This window comes from Triplophysa rosa, linkage group LG4 (assembly GCF_024868665.1).
Source record: "Triplophysa rosa linkage group LG4, Trosa_1v2, whole genome shotgun sequence".
NCBI classification, from domain to species: domain Eukaryota; kingdom Metazoa; phylum Chordata; class Actinopteri; order Cypriniformes; family Nemacheilidae; genus Triplophysa; species Triplophysa rosa.
In genome coordinates this window covers 25,838,751-25,846,880 of record NC_079893.1, presented here as the reverse complement: position 1 = coordinate 25,846,880, position 8,130 = coordinate 25,838,751, and the positions used below count along the sequence as shown (strand labels likewise).

The 8,130-nt window shown below is 38.6% G+C and overlaps 1 long non-coding RNA gene across 1 annotated transcript; it reads left to right on the top strand.

Moving 5' to 3' along the window:
• Window positions 1-402: 402 nt before the first annotated feature.
• Window positions 403-6,694, top strand: LOC130552764 (uncharacterized). Its single transcript, XR_008962785.1, has 3 exons — window positions 403-495; window positions 3,902-3,992; window positions 6,377-6,694. It is a non-coding gene; the product is annotated as an uncharacterized LOC130552764 (long non-coding RNA).
• Window positions 6,695-8,130: the final 1,436 nt, after the last annotated feature.

Here is an 8,130-nt window from a genome sequence, read left to right as displayed (position 1 = left end):
TAATAATACTACTTTATGTAGTTTAATATTATTTATTTGAATTAATTAAATAACCCGTTTCACGTCTATCCTTGAATCAGTTCTAATCAAGGTTGATGTTGGATATAGAAAGTAATTAGTAATTAGTAATTAAATACTTTTTGGAGAGAGTAATTTGTACAGTAATCTAATTACACTATTGAATATGTAATTAGTAACTAGTAATTAATTACTTTTTCAGAGTAACCCAACACTGCTCCACACAGTAGCCTGACCGCTCTCATCAAAATTCATATCCTTGCAGCTCCTCCCTTCAGCGTGACAAACGGGCTCATGGGAACTGTAGGCATACGGCCGTCAGGACTTTTACATGGATGGATGATACACGTTTTCATTTCTCCCGCTGTCTGATGTGCCTCAGGTGCAGAGTGCCGGCCCGTCGTGATGCAGAAGGGCAGCTGGAGGTCGCGGGACGCAGTCAAGTGATGCTGCTGTTTTGCGCCAGCATGAGCTGAGGTTTGTCGACTCACTATACATTATGAGGTGTATGAAACCGGAGTTATTTTGTGCTTGAGCGAGTGCGATTTGTTTCCTGTAACAAGTGGCACTCGCGGTTCTCCGCGTCCAAACGTGAGTTAATCACACCATACGCTGTTCGGAGTGAAGAAGTCTTGATTTTAATTTAGGAAATGGCAAATGCCAATTAAAAACAAAGCAGTCATTCATACGACACATCTAATTATGAGAGTTGTAGACCGTTTCTTGCCAAGTGTCATTTTTTCTAATCAAAACCAATTCAAGCCAATTGGAGTCGGATGTGTGTGCTTAGTTTAATTAAATACAAATCACATTCTTAAAAGTGGAAACCAAACAGTCTGATGGTCAACGCCACAGGCAAATCCACTCATCTAATAAATGAGAGGGGAAAATACACATTCACAAGCTCAAAGCTTAAAGGAATAGTTCACCTAGAAATTCCAGCGGTACCCATGACTTCTAGGGAGCAGCAGAGATGACATATTTTTGTATGCAAAACCCGGAAGCGAGTTAGCATTTTAGGACTTCCGGTTCCATCGCTCCAAAGTCTGTGGGTTTTTTGAACGGGTTTTTGGTAAATTGCCCAAAATAATAAGTTCTGTGGTAAACAAAACCTCTAAATATTTTCACGTTTTATTCTATGACATAAAACACACCAATTATAACCCGCTTGTGATTTTTTAAAGCCTTATTGTGTCTTAAAAATGGAGGTTGCTAACAAGTTGCTAAAAGCGACTACTTCCTTTGGCGGGGACGTTAGACGTCATCGCGTATATAAAGCTCACCAATAATGCAACATGGGCACAAATCTCTTAAAACGTAGATGTGGATTCATACACGGAGTAATTACTTACCATTTTTAATAAAGTTTGAAAGAGTTGTCGGAGGCGTGGTGGTGGTGACGTTGATATCGAGCAACCTTAAGTGTAGTCTGTTTATAGCATCTTGTTATATTTTTACTTCTGTCGATTGTATTTCGGCTTCAAAAGTAACAAATGTTGTGTTAATTTGTAAAGATGATCTTGATAGACAAAACGTGTAAAAATCATAAACCTTTGTGTATCACAGAGCTTATTTTTTGCGATCTTCCAAAAGTGTATGGGAAAAATGCATATGCTTTAGGCCGAGGGAACCAGCGCGGCGCTTAAATACATCATCTCTGAGCCTCCCCATTGTATGGACACAAAACCAATGCAAGTTAATAAGTACCGCCGGTGTTCAGTTATTGACATTCTACAAAATATCTTCTTTTGTGTTGTGCAGAAGAAAGAAAGTCATACAGGTTTGAAATGACAAGAGGGTGAGTAAACGAAGACATCATTTTTATTTTTGGGTGAACTATCCCTTTAACACAGACTTGAAAGTGCACATGGAAAAACAGGGTTTGAACACCCTGACCAATACATTTCAGACTTTTTGACCTACTGTGTATGTCAGAGCTGGTTGTCTTGAGCGATCTTGGGGCAGGGATTGTTTGACGTTGACAAATTATGGCCATTTATGTTGTCCAGTGCTTTATTTATTATTATCCCCAAGGTGTGTCACTGTGATTTACAGTATTAACAGATTAATAAAAAAGCTTGCTTTGAAGGAGGGAAAATGTTTCTTGTGACCAGAATGTAATAGTCACTTGGCTCTTTAAAGTTGGGCAAGTTAGGAACTTCCCAGAATACCCTAGAAACACGATAACAACTACCCTGAAAGCTTTTTCAACGCCCTGGCATCACGGTGAGTTTTCCAACATTATCATTTACCCCAGAATATGAGAAAATCCAGTTTTGTCCATTCAGTCCGCTCTGTGTTTGACATAAACAGGTGTGAACACTTCACTTCATTTCAACCGCGCTTTGATGTTTGGAAGTTCACATCCGAAGCTTCAGGACCTGCATTATTACTAGTCATTTCAGACTACGCCCGGAGGTTCCAGGAGGACTTTGGCACAATTCCGCTGGATGAAATGTTTTTATTGATCTCAGCGGTAGAATAACTCTGAATGGTTTCCTCTGTTCTGTTTGATTATTCACTGCCATGACAGGCACATTGAACAAAGCAAACAAACCCAGCGAGGGAATACAATTTCACTCAGTACATCAATCAGGAGAGGGTGCGGAATAAAAGCTTGTGTGTTGTGTTAATATGCACTTGAGTTTTTAAAACTTTGTGCTAGCAATTTATTTCAATACAGTTTTAATGCTACAATGTGGCCTTTTTAAGCATAACAAATACATAAAATTGGGTAATTTATTACTGGGAAATTTAATACAAATATTTGTGTGTATTAACTTCAGTGCTAACATTATCTCTTGGGATATTGAAATAACCCACAAGTAATTTTTTCCTAATCCAACAAAAACACAATAAACGGTGTTCTTTAAGGTTGTGTTTACACTTGTCATGTTTGGTTCGATTAAAACAAACACTGATGCGCATGCTCTTTTGCGGTTCATCTGAGTGTGATAACGGCTATCCGTACCCTGTTGTGTAACAAACAAGCTATGATTTTTCTTTTTAGGACCTGAAATGGGCTCTTTTAAAGGAACAGTTCACCCAAAAATGTAAAGCATGCTTGTAACCAAACAGTTCTGGGCCACCATTGACTACCACAGTAAGTAAAATTGCTTTATAAATGTCTTTGTTCTGTTGAACACAAAATGAGGTTGTAGCGAGGAAGGCGGGGCGAGAGCCGTGGGGCGACTAAGGCGGGGCCGGCGGCGTAAGTGGCAACGAGTGTCAGCTGTGCGACCGCCGGTCCCCGCATGCCTCACGGGGGAGCTCGGGAGCATAAGAGGACGAGCGACCGGACCATCGAGAGAGAGGACCCGGGCCCGGAAGTTAAGTGGAGTCAGTTTGTTTGGCCGGCAGTCGGCCACGAGGGGCTGCCGGACTGTTTTATTATTGTTTATTTACTTTCACGATTAAAAGTTTATTGTTTGAATGATGCCGGTTCCCGCCTCCTTCCTTCCCTACATTGAACTGTGTTACAGAGGTATTTTGAAGAATGTAGGAAAGCAAACAGTTCTGGGGCACTTTGACTACCATTGTCAGTTTTCCCACTATAGACAAAAGTGGCCAAGAACTGTTTGGTTACAAGCATTCTTCCAAATATCTTTCTCTGTGTTCATCAGAACAAAGAAATTTATACACATTTGGAACAATTCGAGGGTGAGTAAATGACGACAGAATTTTGATTTTTGGGTGAACTGTTTCTTTAAATAGCTACTATACTGTATATGCTCAAATGTTGACTGTCATTGAAATATTAAATATTGTCCTCACTGCTTAGTTCAGTTTATGCACTGCACACTTCCTTATGACCGTCTTTCAGCGGGTGTGTTCGGAAAAAAAATCAGAGAACTTAAAAATCTGTCATAACTGTCTCCTGCAGTTCGAGGTACAGAGACGAGCGGAGAGGCCGGGAGAAGAGCAATTCTTCTTTCAAGGAATGATGTCGATACAGAGGAAGTAAAAGAGAATAGGTAATGTTTCTGACACCATGATGATGCTTTTGCAGTGTCTCCTAGTGTCTGTCGGGTCTCCACTGTGTGTGTGTGTGTGTGTGTGTGTTTGAGTTCTGATGCAGACTTCATCAATAAGCATTTAGATGAGTGAAGAAAGTGTATGGAGTATTGAGCCCGAGGACGGGCTGTCTAAAGTAGAATGATCTCTTAATGTCAACCTTCTGTCAAGGAAACTTTAAGAATATCATCTAGCTTTCAAAATGACTTGGCCAAATATATTTGTTCAAGTTATCATGTCACTCAATGACAAAGTAAACCAGTTGTCAATTATCCTCTACTATTGATCATTGTTTGATTCTTGTTTTTGCTGTATTGGATGTCTCTTCTGTGACTCGCCGTGACCGTTCTTCTTGATGGTGTGGGCTAAATCCCGCTCATGCGGCTGGAGTGAACTTGACCCGTACGACCTTCTCTACCTTGTGATTTTACCCCATAACACCCGTCAGATTGAGGCCTCCTCTGGGTCATTACCCACAAGCCTCTTTATTAAACTCATCTGTCAAACGCCACATAATAAAGAGCGAGAACCTAACACCCAAATACAGAGGCGGTTCTGTGCATCTGGTATGATTCTCTCTCGACTGTATCCTGAAATCATTATCTTTCCGTTTGTGCTCGACTTCCTCTTTGTTGGACGTCAATGTTATTGACACAGAGGCTTACAGGAGTTTCCTCCGCTTTTCCAGGCTAGATCTGCTAAACTTGAGAAATGAAAGGTGTCTTTGCCTAATGAACCGGCTTTGGATTCCTGAACATATGTCTCTTTGTTGCTATTTTTCTGCAATGCTGGTTTCCACACTCTAAAAAAAAGCCATAAAAATAGCGCACAATATACTGTATTAATATGAAGGAATTTTCTGTGTTCATTTTTACAGTTGTTTTACCTGTATTTTACATTATGCACTGCATTGTAGCATTAATGGAAATGTCCGTAAAATAAAGGAAAATGTACTGGTAATTTTCTGCCAGTGCTTTACCTGTTTTTTCACGGGATTTTTTTTACAGTGCAGAAGTCTTTGTCACATGTATTTACTCTGTAGAGATCTAAACCAAGGCACTAAACCAAACACCTGCGAGATGAATGACAAACAAAAATCAAAAACAAGATGGCAAGACACTTTTTAGATGGGAAAAAATATTTACACTGCATGTATATTAGTGCCGATATCTCAAAATTCTGTCAAAATCAGATAAACTAAAATATTTCTTAATATCTGTGTTTCAGTTACTGTTCAACGGCACAGAGTTAAATTCTGTTTTAAAGGAACAGTTCACCCAAAAATGAAAATGCTGTCATTTAGTCACCCTCAAGTTGTTCCAAATCTGTATACATTTCTTTGTTTGGTTGAACACAGAGGAAGATATTTGGAAGAATGCTTGTAACCAAACAGTTCTGGTCACCATTTAAAAAATTTACAATGGTAGTCAAAACTGCTTTCCTACATTCTACAAAATATCATCTTTTGTGTTTAACAGAACAAAATAAATGTATAAATCAATTTCCCTACTGTGGTGGTCAATGGGGTCCAAGAACTGTTTGGATACAAGCATTCGTCCAAATATCTTCTCTGTGTTTATCAGAATAAAGAAATTCAGACCGATTTGGAACAACTCGAGGGAGTAAATGATGACAGAATTTTCATTTTTGGGTAAACTGTTCCTTTAAATAAATGTAAAATCATTTACACCAATTCTGCCGCAATAAGCAGAAATGTTATTAATAGTCCATTATAATTATAATTTTTTTAATGTAATATTTTATTGTTAAATATCTGTATATCACATCTTTCGGGCTGCACTCCTTGATAGCAGTCAGTATCGCCTGTTTGATGTTTTTGTCTTGGGTTTGACAGATTTAATCATTTTTACTGCGCTTTAGGTATTTTTTACCGCGGCTGACAACATTTAACGCTATAATGAGGCCAGTGCGGGAAGGAAAGGGAAATATGAAATCTCACTTTTGGAATCCTTCCTTTCTCGCTGCTACTTTCATCTCCAGTATTTGTCCACTACATTTTCTCCACTGTATTTTTCAGTATGGTCTTTGAATATTCTACTGCTCTCTTAAAGGAACAGTACACTTATAAAAGAAAGGTTGGTCATTATTTACTTATTTGTGAATGTTTTATTCTGTTGCGCAACATCTCCAAAATGCTTGGATCAAGCTATCTCGAAACTACTGTGACAACTTTTATACACTTAACTGTCGTAATTTCATAAATTGAGTATCTTTCATTGAATAGATCAACATTTATTGATACTAATATGTATGTACAGTAGGTTATGTGGTTTAGAGAATAACAATTGAATTCCTTTCATTCTCTCTCTCTCTCTCTCTCCAGATATCTTCCTGTCACACCTGATGAGTGTGAGATTGTTCTCAGGCTTTGACTGATTGCTTTTCTTCCAGCGCCTGAATTTGCGGAAGCTCTGCACATTTTGAATACTGGTCCTGGCACCTCCGTTCAAACGTTCTCTTTCCCAAAGCAGATTGATGTTTGGAGTCATGCAGTGTACAGAACATCAATTCTCTCCTGCCTCACCACTTTCTCTTCATCTCTTCTACTTTCCCTCGCCTGCCTACCTTGCTCATTCCTAAAATTCCATCTTAGTCAAGTCTTTGAGTTGGAAATTGACTTTCTGAATTTGACTTTTTCAGCCATGAGCTGGGAATAGGGAAGAAATGTTATGCATTTCACAGGGGATTAATAAAATGTCTGTCTGTAACACTCCATAAATATTACATCTTTAGACCTAAACGGACCTTTGTTTTTGCAAAGCATCATAAAAAACTAAAGAAGATGTTTTTGAATGATGGTAACCAGACGATATTGGCCTCCATTGACTTCCATTGCATGGACAAAGCCATTGAGACATTTTTCAAAATATGTACAGATTCGCATACTGGTTTTGATCAACAAGAGGGTGAATACATGATAACAAAATGTTAATTTTGTGAACTATCCCTTTAAGTTATTAATTCAATTGCCAAGGTTAATGAGTTTTGGCATGTCAAAATGCTTAAGATAAAAATTTCAAAGTATTTTTATCTAAATGTTTTCTGTAAAAAAGTTACAATTATTCCTGCTGTCCCCACTTCTAAAGTGCCACCCCTGACTCGTGAGTTTTTCTAGATGCACGAGACTTTTCAGATATTTAGGGCAATTATTGGATTGACACTCCAAGAGCAGGTGAGACTTAGTGTTTTCCACTGGTGTTTGTTTTCCTGTCTCTCTTTGTTATGTTTTGCCTGATGGCCACACAAAACCTTGGCACGGGAGTATAAATCTCCCAGCATCCCTCACATGGGCAGAAGGCCAGGTAGAGGTGCAGAACCACTGACAGACCACCATAGAATCCTATTGAAAGAATGGCCATAAAAATGGAAGAATGGTCCAATGACATTACCACCAACACCACCTCATGATAATAAGCAAATTGTGTTCAAGTCTTTTGGGCTATTTGGAAAAGAGGTGAGCACTTTTGATATACCTAGTACCAATTCATAGTTGTTTCTTTAATTTTTCCCGCACAGAAACGGCACAGAAATGTGGAAAATGTCTGGAGTTTCCATCAGGGCCTTGTTATTGATATGCTGCTTTAGCATTCAACTTTTCTCTGTTCTCATACGGACACATGCTGCACTTTAAGATCGACGTGTCGCCTAGAAATTATTGAAAGCTGAGTGGACAGGTAATTTAAGAATGCCTTGATGTCCGTGAGTGCAGTAAATCCACTTGGGTGTCGTCTCTTTTATCTTTTCATTCTTCACTACAAAGTGTTTTTGATATTGAGTTTTTCTTTTTGCAGACATTCTTCATTTCTCATATCGGCTCTGTCCCAAAACCTATACCGTAGGTAACATTTTAAAGTCATACAGCAGACTCATTCCCAATGAAATATTGATGCCTTCTAATATAAGATGCCTCATGTAGCCAAGTTTTAAGACGGTGTCTTTTACTAAGAATCCCAGAATAGATTAAATTGAGTAAATTGAAGCCTTGTATGTTTTTTTAGAGCATTAAACTCTGTTAAGAGAATAGTCCACCAAAACTAAACCAACATCCTAAACAACTGTTTTGTAAAAGTTTGCTAA